The following is a 20,348-nucleotide window of genomic DNA, read 5'->3' as shown; positions in this document are numbered from 1 at the left end:
GGGGGGGGGGCCTTTGGGCAGAAATGCCCACCTACAGTATATTGGGTCGGGGGGGGGGGGGGGAACGACAAAAATTTAATTTTTTTGCTGATCGTTTCAAAGTCTCCTGGGCTCCAAATGTGCCCCCCTAGCCTCCCATAGTTGCCCACTCAAATCACACAATATATTTTGCACAATTTATATCATGTTCCTTATAGCATAAATCTATGTTCATGGGGCAGCTAACAAAGTAAGAAGCAATAAAAGATACAATAAAGTATAGAAACGATCACAACAAATAATCATAGTAACTGTATATTCATGCAGACTAGCTGAATATGCTAAGAGCAATGTATAGGCATGGAAAACAAAAAAAAAAGCAATAATAACTTTCTTATCCACCTCTCCCCATGGATCATGACCGAGGACAACAACGATTGACAGGCAGCATCAGTTAAATCACACATCAATTTAAAAGGACAAATAAGATATACACATATTAAAACAATCTGCATTTAAAATTCATGGTTTAACATTAACGATGTAAAAATCATCTGGATAAGCCTGCTGGAAGAGACTGGTCTTTAATGCTCTTTTAAATTCAGACAGCGTATGCGTAATTATGATGCGATCACATTTAGGACTAGAAACCAACCCCCAAAGGGATTCTTCACATATTGTAGAGAACACCAAGGAAGGCCTTGCTCAGAAGGAAAGTAAATAAGGTATGCCTTGCCCTGAATCTCTCCTGCCCCCCAGGCCTGAGCACTCCTAGTAGTGGGAGAATAGCAACACATTTGTTCTGAATCCCATTTGTAGTCTAAATGCAAAACCTTTTCCTCACTTCCCATAAATGTTTGCTTGGATGGTTGTACATTCGGCCCTCTGGGGTATCTATTCTGGACACTCACCTGCGAAAACAGACTCTCCGATATTCAAGCCCCATAGGTTTGAATGGGGCACGCACCCACAAGTGAGTGTGCACCGTGCCCCATTGAAAAAAAATGCAAGGTCGACCCTCCGTGTATATTTAAGACCACAGATCTCAAGTCCATGAGAATGGAGGGTGACTGTAGTTTGCTGCAGATTAGTAATTGAACCTGAAATGCCTGTTTTAATTTGCCCTTTGGTTCTTTGGCCAATGCTATTCTAATTAATATAAAATGCCTTTAAGCGTCTGGGAAGAAATGTGAAAAATGGTTACTTCTATGAGTTATCAGAAGCCAATATGACATTAGCAAATAAAATGTAATCATCTGATTCTTGAGCCATCAGTTTGACTTGCCAATGTTTGTTCCTTCCATCATGTAAAAGTTGGGGCCGGGAAACTTAAGTTTGATTGATCTCAGTGGGACCAAGCATCACTTAAGTCTAAATCTAACCCAGTTATCCCAAACTGTCTATGATATGCTATTGTGTTGTGTGTTTATTTGATAAAATGGAGAGTCCAACAAAATTTTTAACCACAAGCATCAAATAAACATTTTTCAACCCAAACTCATTCTTTTTGTGCTTTTGTTATTTATAAACATGACATGGACCTCATCCTGCCAAACTAGCTAGAAATAAGATGGTGTAATAAACGAACAAAAAAATTCTATGATTCTGTGAACATCATTCATGTGGACATTGCGTCTATTGTGAACATACTTCCAGATGACTGAATTCGCAGACCACAGATTTTACATACCAGCAGAGGTACATTTTGCACCATTTCACTTGCAGCAGCAAGTCATACAATGCAAGTACCTAAAGATGTATGTGGGGAGAACAACCATACCTTTTCAAATATACATCTTTGTAACATAAGAAATAACAGAACAGTGCTCCTCTAGTGAGTCATTTCTTGAAAGAACATTGTTCTACGACAGAATAGATTTTGGGCTATAGAAAAGGTGAATACCGTTGATGCTGGAATCCCAACAAAAAGAAGTAGAATGGATTTAAAAATTAAAATCTTTGGTCCCAAGAAGCTGAAGCGAGGCTCTATATCTCCTCTTGCTCTTGTAATTTTTTGCTGAATTTTTGAAAAGCCCATTTTTGTCCAGCTTGGATGCATCAAAACATCCTTGAGTGTCATCTGGGACACTCCTCTTTTTCCCCCTCCTGACCATCTGTTGGCATTTAAAAAAGGGGGGAAAACATACCTTTGCATTAGTTCATATGTGTCTTCCTTTTGTCCAGTAAACAGTGTGAAAGTTTCAGCTCCATAAATAATAATAATAATAATAATAATAATAATAATAATAAATAATGTTTATTTATATTTCCTGCCTCTCCAAAGATTGAGGTGGGATTACAACAATAAAATAATACAAATACTAATACAATCAATAAAACACTAATATTGAATTTACTAATTCCTATTAGTTCTCTAAAATCAATTTATCAGTAGCAATAAGCAATAAGGATTTCATGCACAGGATTTATTATTATTATATATGTACATATTGTCTCTTTTTATGATTTTATATAGTCCTTGAAGAAGGACTTTGAGACCATATACAAGCTGAAATGCTTTGGATTTTTATTAATAAATCATTTATCCATTGAGCACCTTGAGATATGTCTCCTGTCTCCTGCTAACAGTTAGAGAATCAAGCTGGGACCAGGAAGACCCAGGTTTATTTTATTTATTTTATTATGGTATTTATACCCCGCTCTTTAGCCCTAAAGGCTATCAGAGTGGCTTACAATTATTATTTTTACTGTATATACTCGACTATAAGTCAACCTCATGTATAAGTTGAGGGCAGGTTTGGACTAAAGGCTGGATGGATGTGAGAGTAGAAGGGGGTCAGTGCTTCCAGGGCAGATTAAACTCTTGCCTTTCACCATATATATATATATATATATATATATATATATATATAGAGAGAGAGAGAGAGAGAGAGAGAGAGAGAGAGAGTTAAAATACAATACTTACATTGACCCGTGGATAAGTCAACTCAGGTTTTTTGGGCCTATTTTTTAACCTAAATTTCTAGACTTATACATGCGTATATACAGTTATTAGTTTAAATCACATGAAGCATTTTTGTGCCAAGTCAAACGCATCCCACAGACTTGGAGTGAGGATAAAATGGGAAAGGAGAGTCATGCGATACGTATGTAATAAATGAGCAGAATTCAAGATACACACCACAGTGCTGATTAAATCTTTTTTTTTAAGTCATGAGACTTCCATTTATTTCTAAAGGATAGGTTTTAAGTCTTGCAGCTGGATTCATGCAGGAGATGAGCATATGATATGCCTTCTTCTAAACCAGAATTCATTTGTTTTCTAGCCATAGCTCTCAACAGCCTTAGGGGAAAAGTCTGATTCTGGACTTGCTTCCTAAAATACTTTAAGAGATTGTTGTTACTGTGTTCCTTCAAGTAATCTCTGACTTATGGTGATCCTATCATGGGGTTTTCTTGGCAAGATTCATTCAGAGAGGATTTGCCCTTCCCTTTCCCTGAGGCTGAGAGAGTGTGACTTGCCCAAGAGGGCACCCAGTGGGTTTCTGTGACTGAGCGAGGATTAAGAGACACTGGTGCTTGATCCTGAAACCCCCTTGCAAAGCATGTGCTCTGTCACTGAGCCATTTATTTCCTATAACCGTAATGATCAAATTGCAAACATACTTACTCTTTGGAAAAGAATACAATGATGATTACTGGCTAGCCCTTAAGAGAAATTATCATGAATCAATCAAATACCTTATTATTGACAGATGAATGCATTGTCTAGTATTTGGCACAGTCTGTCCTGGCTGCTATATACTGTATACCATGAAACCTCTGATGTACCTATACTACTTTGTATTCAACAAAGGAAGTGAAAGCTAGGGATAGTCTGTGAGAATGTATAGTCTTTTAGTTTCTTATATAGAAACAAATGTATAATGTTTTTCTTTTATCCATCCTACAGTAAAAGGGAGGAACATGCATGCAAAGATACTAACAGTAGCTAGTGTCTTGAAATAGAAGTAGCTTTTAGGCTTGCTAGTAGTCATGTCAAGTGGCGAGCAAAAGTTACATATTATCTTAGTTCACAAAAGCAAACCCTAACACGAATCTGGAACATGCCACCTTAGGATGCTGTTAGACCACAGATCCCATAGCCCTCGTCAGCTTAGGAAATGGTCCAGGATGAAGGTAGTTGCAGTCCAATGACATCTGAAGAGCTACACATTTCCAATTTCTGCCCAAGCAGAACATCCCTATGCTTTATTTTAGAGAGCTTTCAACATCAAAGCCTTTGAGATATCCAAGGTTATCACTGGGTGAAGTGATGGGGGACTGCCATTTTGATCCTTTCTAACCTCTCTGAAAGGCTGTCACCAGAATCCTATATGACCACTGCATACTACCCAGCACCATAATGGTTTTGCTATGGAGTGAATTCCGGTGCGCCACCTCACCCAAATGCCACAGGGTAAGCAGCTCCTGAGATTGAAGAAGGTCCCATATTGCAGTCCTTCATATCCAAGCATCTAATCTACATATTATGTAAATTATGTAAATTATTATACATATTAATAATTTGCATTCTGACTATCCAAATTCAACACATTAATCTTTTTCTATTATTATGGAGTTTATCAAACGGGAGGAATTTATCAAACGGGAGGAATTCGAATGAAAAGAAAGTGGGGCCAGAACGCATAAACTTAAAGTCACTAGCTTCGTGCAATTACGTGAATACACATTGCATTCGAACTGGCTCCTCATTGCCTGAAAATAGCATGCCATTGCCCAAATTTACATGTGGCAGTCTGTCACGCAATAACGTTAAACCCCATGATTGCGTTCAGATTGCCATCGGATTATACTTCCAATTCCCCTTGTCTGATAATCTCCTGTGTTTCAACCTCAGCACCAGTACCAAGCTAAGAGCTCTCTTTTTCTTCTTTTTCTCCTTGGCTGGTGTGAAGAGAGGGAGACGTCCTTTACTCTTTCTGAAGATGCCAGCCACAGCTGCTGGTGAAACGTCAGGAATAAACTCTTCTGGAAAACGGCCTCATAGACTGAAACCCCCCACCCCCCAAAACTATGCCTTTGACATCAAATCTCTTGAGACTGTTTGGAAGTGAAGTTCCATTATGCTGCTTAGCCCTACATTCAAGCCGCCAACAACCACCACAAAACACCAAGCCATCTCTGTTTACCTCCTTTCTTTTCCTGACTTCTGGGCCAGAGAGGGAATGGAGGACTAAGGTGCCAATGCTATGCCAGTGCAGAAGCAACTGGAGCCTGCAAGGTGGGATGAGGTTCCCATCAGTGCTAGTCTTCTTGTACCGTTTTCTGCTTCGTTGCCACTGCCACATTTTAACTGACCCATCAGCCTGTGATGAAAGAGAAATCCGGGATTTACTGCTTCAACTGGTCTAGCAGTCCAGGAGTTTTTTAGTACCTTCAATCTCAGATTTTCCAGGGACAAATGGCAACCCTAGTCCCCTGTTGACTGAAGCAATTGGCTGACATTCCCACCATTCCTGTGATTGATCTCTGTTGCAACAGGCAGAAAAAGGACTCCTGTTGCAAATCCCCCTCACACTGGGGATCTCTTGTGGGTGGGTGGAAATATCGAGCAGCGGCTTCCTGATTGACAGGGGAGGGGACCCCATTCTATGCCAGCACCTGCTTACCAGTTAGTGGGGTTTTGGGGACCTGCACTGACCCTGAAAATATACATCTCAGGAAGTAGTGTCACGTCTACAAAAGCTCATGCTATCAGCTTCTTTCAGTTAGGAGCTCGATAGACCTTTCCTAGCCAGATCGGGGCTGCGGCAACTTCACGCCGCAGCCCTGATCTGGACTTTTGAGGGCGCAAAAAGGAGCTGCAAAAAGCAGCTCCTTTTTGTGCCCTCGAAAGAGCACCATAGCTGTGGTGGCGCAACTATATGGTGATCCTTTGGTATGGATGCAGCACTGGAGGAGCATCATGATGCTGCGCACCATGTGGAGTGGTGCGCAGCATCATGGTGCCCTGGGGAACTGGATGTGACGCCCTGACTCCGCCCCCAGGCTGGCCTTTCAGGTCTGTACAGGGCCTTAATCTCAAATATAGTACAAGTGCATACTCACTGCCCCAGCGTAGCCTCTAAACTAGGGCTGGTGGTTCATCCACATCTGGAGGACTCCCCTTTGCCTGTGCTTTATCTAGCCTAGCATCTCAACAGCAAGACATGAGATCTCTCTGGGAAGCTTGTAAACATGATGTGAAGGCAACCGCTATTCCCTGATTTCAGTTCACAACCGACAACTTTTTCCAGACTGTGGAGGCCTTTCAGTTGCTCCAGAGGAAGGGAATTAATTTCGGGACACTTTTGTGGTGAAAGGGGAACATGGATAAGCTTACATTTAGGATTGTTTTCAGAGTCTGACAGCTGACATCATCTGCTGTGGTGTCAGGCCAATTGATAAGTCTGCCTTGCTCTAGCCACAGAATTAGGTGATAATGAGGCTTTCAAATATTATTCCTATTTGTTGCATATGAGGACAGAGCAAATAAAATAATGAGGAAAGAAATGAAAAAATGGGATACTTATTCTCTTTTGTGAGGTTTCTTCTTGATGCTAGCAGTTCAAATAGTTATGCTCCTTTTCAAGAGTGTATTTGCATTCCTACTTTGGAACAAAGTTGCATTTCAGCAGGCTGAAAATCCTTTCTTAACAGCCAGTATTTTACAAGTAGAACCGATGCTGTCAGAACTAAGCACCTAGTTGTTTACTGGAACTATTCCCGGATATAAGGTATAACTGGGCATAAGAACACAGTGATGCCCTTAAAGTGAATTGTGAGGTTTTGTGCCTTTAAAAAATAAATAAATTCATGATCATGTTTTTCTCCTTGAGCGTAAGTCAGTGATGGTAATGTAAATCAGTGATGGTGAATTGGATTGGAAGCTCTTGTGAGCAGGGACCTGGGAGTTATTTTGCCTTTGCCAGCTTCTGTGGAGATCTCCAATGCCACTACATAGGAGATAGTACTAGAGACAAAAGGTGTGTACATTACTGGTACTTCCCTCCTACTCTGTGTTTGGAGAACTAACTATAGCTTTCATGTACAGTGTGTATATATGTAGCATATGTATTAAGTATACAGTTTGATCAATATGTATGACAGAATATGATTCCATCTTTGTAGTGTATGTATATATGATGACGTTTGTGCTACACTTCTTGGCCTCCACAGTTCTTGGTGTCATTCATTTCTGTAACTGTACCTCTTTCCCTGCCTTTTCTATCTCTTCGGCAGTTTGGGGTTGAAGCAGGAAGTTTCCTGATTTCCAAACAGCTCAACAGGGAAAAGAAGAAATCTGCTTTGTTATGTTTAGTTTCCCTTTCAAGCAAACATGCACCATTTCATCTATTTATATAAGTAGATATTTTTATGGTCACTAGTCTCCAGCTTTTTACTTCTTCATTGCCCTATCCTTTCTCTATTTACCCCCAGCTAGCCGACCAGGAATGGGTCACTGTCTCAGAGCAGCTACCTTTATCATTGGCCTATGGGCTCCTGTGGTGACAACCTGATCCACAACCTTCATTTCAGAGCACATACGCATTGTCGCTATATTGCCTATATGTGTGGCAGCTTTGCTTTACCATAGCAATTGCACCAAGGGGATTTAGCCATGCGTATATTCACCACTGGTAGCCACATCTTGTCCTAAAGTGGTATTTTAGATAGGAATTACATAATGTAAGCAGAACATAACTGTATTTATACTATGCAGCAGCAATGTTGGATCTCAGGCAGTGTATGTTATCTAATAGCTTTTCTCAATGCTTTAAAGCTATCTCATCACTATGATCAAGTAACTGAATACATGAATCTGAACAAGTGCATCTGGATAACTAGTCAGGGGAACATAACTAGTGCAAATAGTTAAACCAGTATAGATAAATCCTCTCTTTCCCTCTTATAAATCTTTCTTAGAAAGTAATTCTGTCATGTCTCTTGTGGTTAACAGATGATAGCAATGCTATAAAACTGTAACCACACCTGGGTTTTTAGTAACCACACTGATCTACCGGAGGAGATGCTGATCTTCATCCTCTCAGTAGAGGGAAATTAATATGCTGACTATTTACTTGTGGTTTGATCTTCTGTAGGAAAATTATTTCTCTTTTTTTATAAGAGCTCAGAAATAAAAGGTGTTTGCTATGTTTAAGAGGAGACAATAGCTGCTAATATAAGGGGAGACAGATATTTATATACTGGACAATCATTCGATCCTCCTTCCAAAATAAAGCATCTATAAGCCTCTCTTTCTCCAGCACACTGAGTTTTCTTTAGATGACTAAAAAAAGGATTAGACACCTTTAAAAAAATGTAATAATAAGACAATTCTGGGTTACAATCCAACTAAAACTAGCACATCTAATACTAAAAAAGCACTAGTACATTAACAATACTCTGGGGTATTACCACTGCATTGAGTCATCCTGGAGGCAGAAGAAAGTCCTGTGTGAGTTTGCCTACACTTAGGTATGTAGGTAGGAATTCAACTTTAACACTGTGGTGTATTTGCCTACACTCAGTGATCCCCAATCTTCTTCAGGCTACTGTCCCCTTTCCTCTTGTGTGACACCCCTTGCACCCACCAATAGCTGAAGAGACAGTTAAAAGGTAATATGATAGCCCTCTTTAAGTATTTGAAGGGATGTCATATTGAGGATGGAGGAAGCTTGTTTTCTTCTGCTCCAGAAAATGGGATCTGGAACAATGGATACAAGCTACAGGAAAAGAGATTCCAACTAAACATTAGGAGGAATCTCCTAACAGTAAGAGTTGTTTGAAAGTAGAACACACCCTGTCAGAGATTGGTGGAGTCTCCTTCTTTGCAAAAACAGAGGCTGGATCGCCATCTGACTGTGTATTCCTGCAAGGCAGGGGGTTGGACTGGATTGCACTTGAGGTCTCTTTCAACTCTATATGATTCTATGTGTGAATACAGCAACAGCAGTGGCCCAGTTCTGCTCCTTCCTGTTGCCTGTACCAGCCTTATAGCAAAAGGAAGGCTGTCTGTCTGCTAGCTTGCTGCTCCCAGGGTGATTGGGTGCAAAGGCAGCAGCAACCAAACAGACAGTTGAGCAGCAACCACGAACCTCTTGCCCACTCTGGCTTTGCTGCAAAGGCAAGAAGCTTCTCAGTCTCTCCTTGACCAGCTGCTCAGTTGTTGCTCCCAAAGCGACTGGGTACAAAATTAGAAGCTTTTTCCTGGTGAAGAAGGAGTCTCAGGGGCTCAACAGACTGCCCCTAAAGAGTGGGCTGGAGGCACCTATTTTTGCTTCTAAGTGACACCACAGCAGCCAAACCGCATGGTCTCCCTCCGCAGCAAAAAAAAAAACCTTGCTAAAAGCGGGTTCTTTTTGGTGCATGCAGCGGACACCATGATGGTGGCCCCCATGTGAATGGGAGGCCACCATGATGGTGCAACTGTTATGTACTAGGGTTCGGAAGCATGCGGTTGCTCTGCTATCCTGAACCCTAGTTTTGCTCCCAGGGCGCCACAAAGCGTCCATTTGTACTGGGCCTCAGTCCTTCCTCACCAGGGCTGAGGGGGCAGGGCAGCTTCCCACTTTTCTCTCCATTGAGGAAGGCCTCTCAATTTGAAAGAGGTGGAGGATTCTTTCAAATAATTGACCCTGGGTACTCCGCCTCCTTCTTTGTTGTTTTGTTGCTTTTCTCTCAGCCTGTCCAAAGAAAGAAAGCTGGAGGTGCAGTTCAGCTCCACTTGGCAGTCAAGTCCCAGCAAAGTTCACAAAGCTTAAGCAGGGTCCCAAATGTGAAAACTCCTTTTTTCCGTCACGTCTTCCTCACCACCATGTACTCTAACTCCTCATGGTGACCATAGTCCTTAAAGGCTTCTGATTCCCCTTGTCTTTCTTGTCGATCAGTACTTTGCCACCCCCTTTTCCCCTCACAACACCCCTGGGGCAGGGTGTACCACCTACTTTGGGAATCACTGGTCTAACTCCATCTTGTCTGGTATTCTACTTGGCACATGAAGGCATGTAACTGTTAACTACATCATCAAGGGTGGCACAACTGATACCAGCTGTTTGTAATACATATATGGGCAATCAATGGCCTAAGAGACCACATGTAACCCTGTGCCTCTTTCTGAGCAACCCACCAGAGACTTAGGGAGTCCTGTCCACTTTTCCACTCCTCAGCTGGTCGCTCATCAGCTGGATGGTGAGGAACAGATACATATTTTTCTGTTGCCAGTAATAATTATCTGTGTTAGAGCCCTGGTGGTGCAGTGGTTAAAATACCTGTACTGCAGCCACTCATTCAAAACCATAAGGTTGTGAGTTCAAGACCAGCAAAAGGGCTCAAGCTCGACTCAGACTTGCATCCTTCCGAGGTTGCTAAAATGAGTACCCAGATTGTTGAGGGCAAATTAGCTTACAGTTGTAAACCGCTTAGACGCTGCTTAGGCGGTATGAAGCGGTATATAAATGAAGCTTGTTTGTTAGAATCACTGGGAAAGAGGTACGGGTGAAAGCTCTCTCCTCCCCTAGCCATTCTGATAAAATACACACACTCATCTCCACAGCCCAAGCATCTTTCTGTGCCTGCAATCCTAGTGGCATATGTAGAGTCTGCTCTATATGGATAATATCATGTGAGAGAACTATCTTGTATTGTGTGTTTGGTATTTTAGGAAAGTATAAGAAAACAACAACCTTGACACACACACCCTCCTGTCATACCTTATATGCTCAGTGAGCCTGTGGCTGAATTCTGTGTTGGCACTCTCTGGCAACAGCCTAAGACATTTTACTTACTGGGGGACAAGAATTAGAAGGAGGGATAACAGAATCACAGAATCATAGGTCCTTATCATACGGAGAGACTTACATTGCCAAAACATTGCCGAACTGTTGCAGAAGCATGAAGGTGGGATCGTCTGTCATGCTTCTAAAATGTAATTGAGACTTCTCGCTTTCCTTCCGTCAATGAAGCATTCACGGAGAAGCCAATTTTTGAATAATGGGATATCCCGTTATTCACAAAATGACTTCTCCTGGCTTCTCTGTGAACGCTTCATCAACGGAAGGAAAGCAGGAAGCCTCAATTATGTTTTAGAAGTGTGACAGACGATTCCCACCTTCGTACTTCTGAAACAGTTCGGCAACATTTTGGCAACATAAGTTCCTCTGTGTGCTAAAGTCCATAGACTCATAGAGTTGGAAGAGACCACAAAGGCCACCCAGTCCAAACCCCTGCCATGCAGGAACTCTCAATCAAAGCATCAAAGGAAGAGGAGAAGGAGGGACAACTATCAGCCAGTCATCAATAGCATAACACAAAGTCCATAGTACCCAACTGTACAGGTCTTTCCCCTCTTGCTGAGTGTAAAACATCACAATTAGAAGTGAAAGAAGCAACAATTTGCAATACTTATATGGTGCTTCAAAGCAGCTGTCTGAGGCAAAGACCTTCATGTTTCAAAGAAAGGCCACACAGCATATGGGGGAGAGGGGTTTACAAAAAGTACAAACTCCCTCAGAGTCATCCAGGTCATTTTTTTTAAAGTCTTTGGTATCGGGTGCAATTTGGGAGAAGGGGGCTGCAGCGGTCAGAAGAAGACTTGGGCAGATGTGGAAGTGTAGCAATCACAATTAAGAGGAAAACCTTAAGCTTTTATATGAGCATCTTTATTCCAGACCAGCTTTTCTTCTATGATGAAAGCAGAGACAACACATATAGGCATACCAGACAATGTTGTGGGGGTCACCTATCAATTCCACACCTTCTTCACATCAAGAGAGTTGCTTTGCCATGGCCTTTCAGACCATGGTGGGATGGTGTATCCACAATGTGGAAATGAAGCAGTTTGACACCACTTGAACTGCCATGATGCTATCCTACAAATACCTTGGATTTATAGTTTGGTAAGGTATCACAGCTCTCTCATCCACCAGGCTGAATATCTCATCAAACTACAAATCCCAGGATTCCACAGGATGGAGCCATGACAAAGTGCTTTATTTCTGCAGTGTGGATGCATCCATTGTTATACTTGCAGAGACTGAAAATAGTGGCCCCAATATTAATGGATGGGAATAAGGCTGTATGTGTGTGTGTTGTGTGCCTTCAAGTTGTTTCTGACTTATGGCAACCCTAAGGCGTATCTATCATGGGATTTTCTTGGTCAGATTTGTTCAGAGGAGGTTTGCCATTGCCTTCTCCTGAGGATGAGAGAGTGTGACTTGCCCAAGGTCATCCAGTGGGTTTTATCACTCAGCTGGGTGAGCAAATCAAATCCTGGTCTCCAGAGTCATAATCCAGCTCTCAAACCACTACGCCACACTAGCTCTCGGGAATAAGAGTAACTAACATGTATACTTGTGGCATGAAGCACACAGGTATGCAGAAGTATTCTATGATCAATTTGCAAAATAACTCTAAGACTACTCACAAGAATCCTGGGAGTCCCATTTTGCCTATCTGTGTACTAAATACTGTCCTGTATTTCCTCTTTCAATTCAAATAAAAATTCTATCTTAGTAGAGTGTGTCTAGCTGTATTTCATGGGTACCACAAGATGGCACTGTAATACACCAATAATTTTGGAAAAGGGTAGCCATAGCCAAACTAATTTGTATGTATGGTGGTGGGGGAGAGGGGAGACAGCCTTAAAGACTAAAATAAAATAGACGTGGATGATTGTGTCCATGAAATCCACTGGTTCCACCATACCACCCTTCATTCACTGTCCTCTTGAGCTTGGAAGCTAAGCAGGGCGTTGCCTTGTTACAATTTGGATGGACGACCACCAGGGAAGGCCAGGGATCTTCAGGGAGGACAAAAAAATAGTCTTACCTGAAATCTTTGAGACTACTGCCAGTCAGAGTTGACTGGACTGTCTATGTTGCAGGACTCTGGTCAAGATCCTGAAGGGGACTTTGAAATTAGAAGAATCAAAGATCCAACTTGATTTAGGAGTTTATCACACTGGGGCTAATTTCGGCATTAAAGAGAGATTAAAGCACATCTAAAGCATCTCGCAAATGAAGCGGAAATGGCAAGTAATTACACGTATGATTATCACATGCAATTATACAAATAAAGTGATATTGGAAATGCATTGCTGCTGAGATCCCAAAAGTTAAAAGATGCACGTTAATGCTTGTTTGTGACCACTTTAATGGTGGATTTTGTGTGATGTCATGTGAAATCATTTCATGTAATTACACAATTTTGGGAGGATATTCACAAGATAAACTCCCAATCTCCTTTATGTGATAAATTCCATTGATAAGAAATACATTTCTGTTTCTCACCCTGACAAACCGGAATCTGAGCAGAATGGGACCCTTGCGCCACAAGCTCTTAATAATAATATAGTTTACATGGCATAAATATACAACAATGTAATTGTCCAGGATACCAACCCTATGCAAAAGTTTCTGTCTCCCTTCCTTCACCGTTGTCGCATGACCCTAGAAAAAGTGCAACCACTAGCATCATATACTCGCAGGATTCTGGCCTGAGTATCCCAGTGGCCGCGTTTTGTCTTTCTAGGATGCACAGTAACATTTCTTTGAATTACTTACCCTGTCCTGGGATGAAAGCTTTTATGAAGAATGAATACGATAATATGGCTTCATGACATTTGGGCCAGAATCCTGCTGGGGCTCTACGCTTTCAGCAACACTTTTAAGTTTTTCCAATACCTGGTGTTCTTTCTGACTGCTGCTGCACCTACCACCTTTTTTCTTCTGCCACCACTGCCTACTTTGGCACAGTGAACCCTCAGGATTCTGGCCAAAACATAAAGCAGTCTGCCCCATGGATCTACTGTTATATGCCCTAGATGGAATAGCAGCTTCACTGGGGCTGCTTCATACATCTTCTCCAGAAAGCCAGTTGCAATAGGCAGACTAAGGGACCCTTAAAACTGTTATTGAGATGTTTGTTTATCTGATGAAGTGGGCTCCAGCAATTTGTCATTCTTTAAAGTACATTATGACTCTGTCTTGATTTTGTTGCAACAGACTAATACAAATACGTCAACTACACAGAATAGTGATCGCTAGTGGAGAATATACATAAGCATGATGTAGTTGCATACTTGCATTTCACAAATAATTCAGTGGTGGAAAAGAAAAAAAAAACATTTAATATTCCATCACTTGTTGCTTTGCCTATGTGAAAGCACCCAGTTCTGCTGGAATTTATCATGTAATGAGTTAATTTGAGTCCTCCTACCCAAATGTAAGTGTGAACCAGACTTAGGACTTTTTCATATGGGCGAAAGAGATGGGAACATAGCATGATGCTCCCATCAGTGTTGTGTGATTTGGTAAAGATTTTCAGACGACAGCGTGTGACGTCACCTGAAAATCTTCACTAAATCATGTGACACTGATGAGAGCATTGCACTATGCTCCCATCTCTTTTGCCTGTATGAAAAAGACCCTAGCTATGACAAATCAACATAATGATTAATTCACCATACAGTAGCAATCTATTGGGGGAATGAGTTTTCTGACATATTGAATACTTTTTCAGTTGCATGCAGCTTCTGTTGAGTTGCTGTGTGTTGTTCAATGATTATAATGTGTCTTTTTGTGTGGAAGCAAATTAATTTTATTCTTTGCCTGTACAGTGGTCCTTCTACATTCACTGGGGTTAGGGATGAAGGACTCCCATGAATGTGGGAAAACTGCAAATTAAAAAACACTGTTCTTTTTAACCGAGAGAACACCTCTCTCAAGGAATCTCCAGGTTCTCCAGAGCAACTCCATGGTCAACACTTGCCAGAAGCTGATCATAGCAGTTTACTTTTGCCTGAACTGGCTGGGAAGGAAAGACACTGCTCCCTCCTCACCTTTCCTCCTCTGCTGGGTAAACTGAGTGCAAACTACCTTTCCTCATTTTGTAGGAATTAACATAAAATGAGGACAAAGGGGGAAAGTGGGACATTTTAAAAGTAGCTGAAAAAGTGGAATGACAGAGGATTAATTGGGACTGTTCTTGCCAAACTGGGACAGTTGGAAAGTATGTAAAAACAGGGTTGGGCAATAGATCAGTCCTGTTGTTTTCAAAATTGTAACTGGAGACATATAGCACATATCATTTAAAATTAATTAGCTTTTACCTTTGTATGAAATCATATGTGTGAACCAGGCTTCACAAGGGATTGTGTACTAATTAAGTGCAAGGCTACAAAGAAAACTCTTCAAATGAAGCTTTATTATGTAAAGGTCCTTGATGTTCATGTATAAGAAAGAATTAACTTGTTTTGTTCAGCAAGGAAAAAAAAGCAATTCCCCAGATTTTAAATGAGGTATAACTTTATCCATCACTGAGTTCTTAATTTCCATGGAATTTCCCTCTCTCTCACAGACAGAAGTTGTATCTACAGGATTTTAGTATTTCCTCTCCGGCTCCAACCTCAATTTGAAGGACTGTAAAACTTTGACTGGATTCCAGTGGAGTGTGGTTTGCTGGCTTCTGCTGTGCAGCAGAGCCAATACAGGCCTCACAGTAACAGGCATGCAGTAAATCTTTACAAAGAGGAGTGTTTCCTTTCTTTGTACACTCACAGGACTGAACTGGAGTTTCAAAACACTGAAGTCCCCAACTCTTCCTTGGACCACTTAAGATTCCATGGAAACCAGTGACCTCGGTTTGCATGCTCTCCTAGATAATGAGCTTAATACCTCCAGCAGTAGCTTGTGGCTGGATTGGGCTTTGTGTAGATGCTTGTGAGGCATTGGGTCCAGAGGCCAGAGATTGGTATGGAATTGGTTTCGGGATTACCATTATACCTCCCAGAGCTTCGAAATATCACCTTTTTTTTTAATATAGCTCCTGGAGCCCATATGCTCCAGAGTTTCACAGATGACAAATGGGAAACATGTGGCCATGTAACATCAGTGTCCAAATGGCAAAACGTATTAATGGGGGAAAAACATACAAGCTAGGAAAAGATGCAGCAGTTTGCTTTTGCCTGAGCCTACTGGGAAGGGTAATATTTTGCCCCCTTGTCTTTTATAACTGCACTGATTTAAATGAGTATGCATCACTCCTGCACACTGAGCTCTGTTTACAGCAATTGAAGAAAGCTGAGGACAAAAAGGAAAAGTGGGCGTTGGAGGAGGAGAGAAAGTAGGACATTTTTAAAGCACCTGAAAAAGTGGTACAGCAGGGAATTAATCAAGACTGTCCTTGCCGAACTGGGACAGCTGGAGGGTTTGAGCATCCCTTAGCTAGCATAGCCACCACAGTCCAAAAGTATCATTTCCAAGCACTGGTGGATCTTTGGCAAATACCTTACCTTGTGATAATCTAGATTCATAAATGCCCCAGAGGGATGTCCCCTTGGACCCCACCATGTCAATTTTATTTTGGAAAACCTTTTGACAATGCTTAGCACCCTTCATACATGGGGGGGGGGGCACCCAGAAACTGGCCTCCTGCACAACTGGGCATCTTCAGCTTACAATTTACAACTTTTCTTTTGAAAGGCTAACTTTTTTTAAAGTAATGAAACATATGTTTCAACATTTATTTCTTGAGTCAATTGGAGCCTCGCTTGATGCTGAAACTGCAAGTCTATGCTGCCTTTCCTCTAATGAGCTCAAGACAGTGTACATGGATCTCTCTACCTTGAAGACACCATCCAGACCTGTCAAGACATTTTTTTAAAAGTTACTGTCAGCTCCATAAAAGAAAAACAAATCAAAATGTACAAGTATGTAGCTCAAACACTACTACACTTATCTGTCTGATATATGGCAGATCCTCTTAAAGGGCTAATATGTCTGAATATTTAATCTAATTCTGACAAAGAGAAAACAAACCATAGTCAGTTTTTGATTTTTGATGATAATCAACGGGTGGTGTCAAACTTCAGATCCATATCAAGATTTGCATTCAGACATGAGTTGAATCAGGTGTCTTCAAAGCATTCTGAGCTAAATCAGGCTGTTTTTTGATTTGCCCAATGAAAACAATCTTGTGGTGGGTGTATATCCCTAGGCAAGACATCTAGGTGCATTCTGGGCTGAATATTATGACCTAACAACAGTATATTTTATTTATATATTATTACACTGAACAGAAGTCATGGAAATTCTGATAGATTTTAATATAGACATCACACAACCATGGGAAATAATATTCTGTTTCTAAGGTGGTGACATATGAGATAGCCTCCAATGTCATATTAAGGGGAAATTCCTGACAAGTTTGCTACATCATTATCAGGGAAAGGTATATCCTTCAGGTTAAAACTGGTTGTTTTCCTGGACACCCAGGAAAACACTTTGTGGACACCCACTACCACCAATTTTAGTGAAGTTAGTCTACACCCTCCTTCCAGTGCCTGAAAACAGTAGCAATAGTCCAAAACATACTGCAGAAATAATCCAGTTTGAGACTGCTTTAACTGCCCTGGCTCAATGCTAGGAAATTCTGGAAACTGTAATTTTGCAAGACATTCGGCCTTCTCTGTCAGAGAGCTCTGGAGCCACAATAAAGTACAAATTCACAGGATTCCCTAGCACTGAGCCATGGCAGTTAAAGTGATCTCGAACTGGGTTATTTCTGCAGCGTGTTTTGGACCTAAAAGGACTAACGTAAATGAACCGAAAGGGTTCAGTCCCTTCCAGCATCCTGTCATGTGAACAGTCCAGGGTAGGGGGAGAGATAGGACCAAAGGCTGTCCACAGAACTGCACAAGATGATTTCATTACAGAATATTCTTGCATTTCCATTCTGTTATTTGTGCCCCTTCTTGTTTAGCCATCCTTTTGATGCCACCTGAGCACGTGTTTTGGGCTCCATCTGGGAAAGACGTGGCTGGGTGAGTCAGGGAGAAGTAATGTTTCCAAGCTCTGCTTTTGCAGGAGGTTGGAATGGTTGGTACTGCTAAGCTGGAACGGCCACATTTGTGCATGCCTTTTCATCACAGAGATACAATAATGTGCTGTTTTTGAAAAGGGAGGAAGGAATGTGTGCACAGCATGATACAGCAGCAGGCAAAACAGATGGAGAGACGGAACTTGAGAAGAAACATTAGCACACACAGGCTATGGAGAGCTCAGACAAATTCTTAGTAATTTAGGAGTGAGACAAGAAGGAGCAAATGAAGTCCCCCCCCCCCCCATGTCTCTTTCCAATTTCTTTTTGAGAACTCTGCTGCAGCCATGACAACCAGCACATTTTTAGAGAGAAGGCCATTTAATGATATTGAAACAACTCCAACATAGATATTTTTATGAAGCTGAACTGAAGGTATGCACTGGCACTTCAGAGGGAATGCACATGACAGCATATACTAAAATGAAAGGCAGTGACTTCCATAGCCCTTTTCAGGCGTTTCTTATCAATATATGGAGTGGCTAGTCCACACACCCTCCATTCTCATCTTCTTCACAAGGAAGACTACTCAGCTGCAGAGGAGAAGCTCCTGTTTGAATGTAGAACATCCATGCAAGCAAGAACTCTAGACCTTCCACTGTCCTTGCTTGCATATTAACAGAAATGTCCACTCTGTGGAAAGATTGAAACATAAAATTTCCTTCCCTTTGAAATCTTGTTATCTTTTTAATGCCTGTATCAATTAATCTCCTTGAATAAATTCAGGTTTTACCTAACTATACACCCATGCCTCAGTTTTGGTTTTATTTTCTTTCCCATACAACTGCTTGGTCAATAGCTATCTGGGGATTATCCAGGAATATTCCTGCTATATAGGAACATGATTTTATAAGAGGTTCAAAATCTTCCATCATTACAGGAGATGCAATCTTTTTAGATGCAACAACTTACTCCTTGCCAATTTAGTTATCTGTCTAATAATGCCTAGAGAGTTTCCTTGTCTTTCAAATGCAGGATTGAAGACTCTAAGAACAGAATTCTGTCGCCCCTGACAGCTACAATCTTCTCCTATGGGTCTGTCTAGAGGCATGTGTGACTGGGCTGGACATTTCATAAATCAGCCAGTGAGATGCCAAGCTTCCCTTCACCCTACTTCTTTTGTTGCTCTTTTATGGCCATTTGAACACATAATTGAAAAACAGTGCTGCCAATGAACTGAGGCATAAAATATTAACCTGTTTATCTTTAGCTTTGCCCCCAGTAGCTATGGAGATGGAACAAACTGAGGCCAGAGGCAACACACTTTATTCTCTCTCTCTCTTTCTCTCTAAAAGAGAACAGCTTCTTTAGTACCTTCATCCCTATCTTTCCATTCTTCTGCCACACCCACAGACATGCAAAATGCATAGGGGATAGGTACTTGGGCGGGATACACACCGCCATATAGTACGTATTGTATACGTACTAGGGTTAGGAAGGGGCGGTGCTTCCGCACCCCCCTAACCCTAGTACGTATACAATACGTACAAGATGGCGGCGCCCCTTCCACATGGGCGCTGCCATCTTTACGTACTGGACGCATAGCGTCCAGACGTGTCGCGGCGCCTATGACGTCACGAATGCACCAGCGGCGCTTCGCGACGTCATCAGTGCGCCGCAAGAAGAAGCTCCGAAATGGAGCTTTTTTGCTCCGCGCGGGAGCTGCGCGGTTTGGCTGCTATGGCTCCCGTGTGGAGCAAATGGCGCCGGCGGGGAAGCGCCGCAAAGCGGCGGTTTGTATCCCGCCTTAGTGAGTTTTAAGAATCTCTGAACCCAAGCTACAAAACACAGGAGTTTATCACATGGGAGGCATCCTGTGCAGAAACAGGATTTAAAATTGCATTTAAAACCCCAAAGAAGACATGCAAAAGTGCGATTGATTTTCAGACACATCAGGGTCAATGCAACATAAACCGGCTAGAAAGTTGACCAAATGTGATTCTTTTTACTTTCAGGATTTTCCAGACGCAAAAAGAATTGTGTTTTGTCTGCTTTCTAGCTGGATTAATGTCGCGTTAATGCACCTTAACAGCAACGTCATCTGAAAATCAATTGCGCTTTTGCACGTCTTTTCTACTTTCTGTCTGGGTTAATGTAGGGTTAACCTGGATGTCGTCTGATAATAAATCCGCTTTTGTGGATTTTTTTCCACTTTAAATCCCATTTTGCATGGGATCCTTCCCGTGTGATAAATTCCATAGATCCTTCCCCCAGATCCAATATATATATATTGCACTAGATTGGGATGAATCCCTATTCTATTATTAGGGGAGGTGTAAGACATTTCCGTGGAGTCCCTATGCTCTCAAGTCAACCTGTCCATGCATGTGACTTATTAGGTAACAGCTGAATGTCTGAATTGGTTCTACTGAGAGACTTACAGGTTTCAAAATGGAGTGATATAAATATCTGCAAGATATCATTCACACATGTTATCACTTGATGTTGCAGTCCCTAACCCCTCTCTCTGTGTGGTAGCTGCTATGGGT

The sequence above is a fragment of the Sceloporus occidentalis genome, unplaced genomic scaffold, assembly GCF_023333645.1.
Source record: "Sceloporus occidentalis isolate IW3139 unplaced genomic scaffold, rSceOcc1.0.p SCAF_2, whole genome shotgun sequence".
Lineage (NCBI taxonomy): Eukaryota > Metazoa > Chordata > Lepidosauria > Squamata > Phrynosomatidae > Sceloporus > Sceloporus occidentalis.
The sequence above is the reverse complement of the archived record's forward strand: the minus strand, read 5'-3'. Positions refer to the sequence as shown.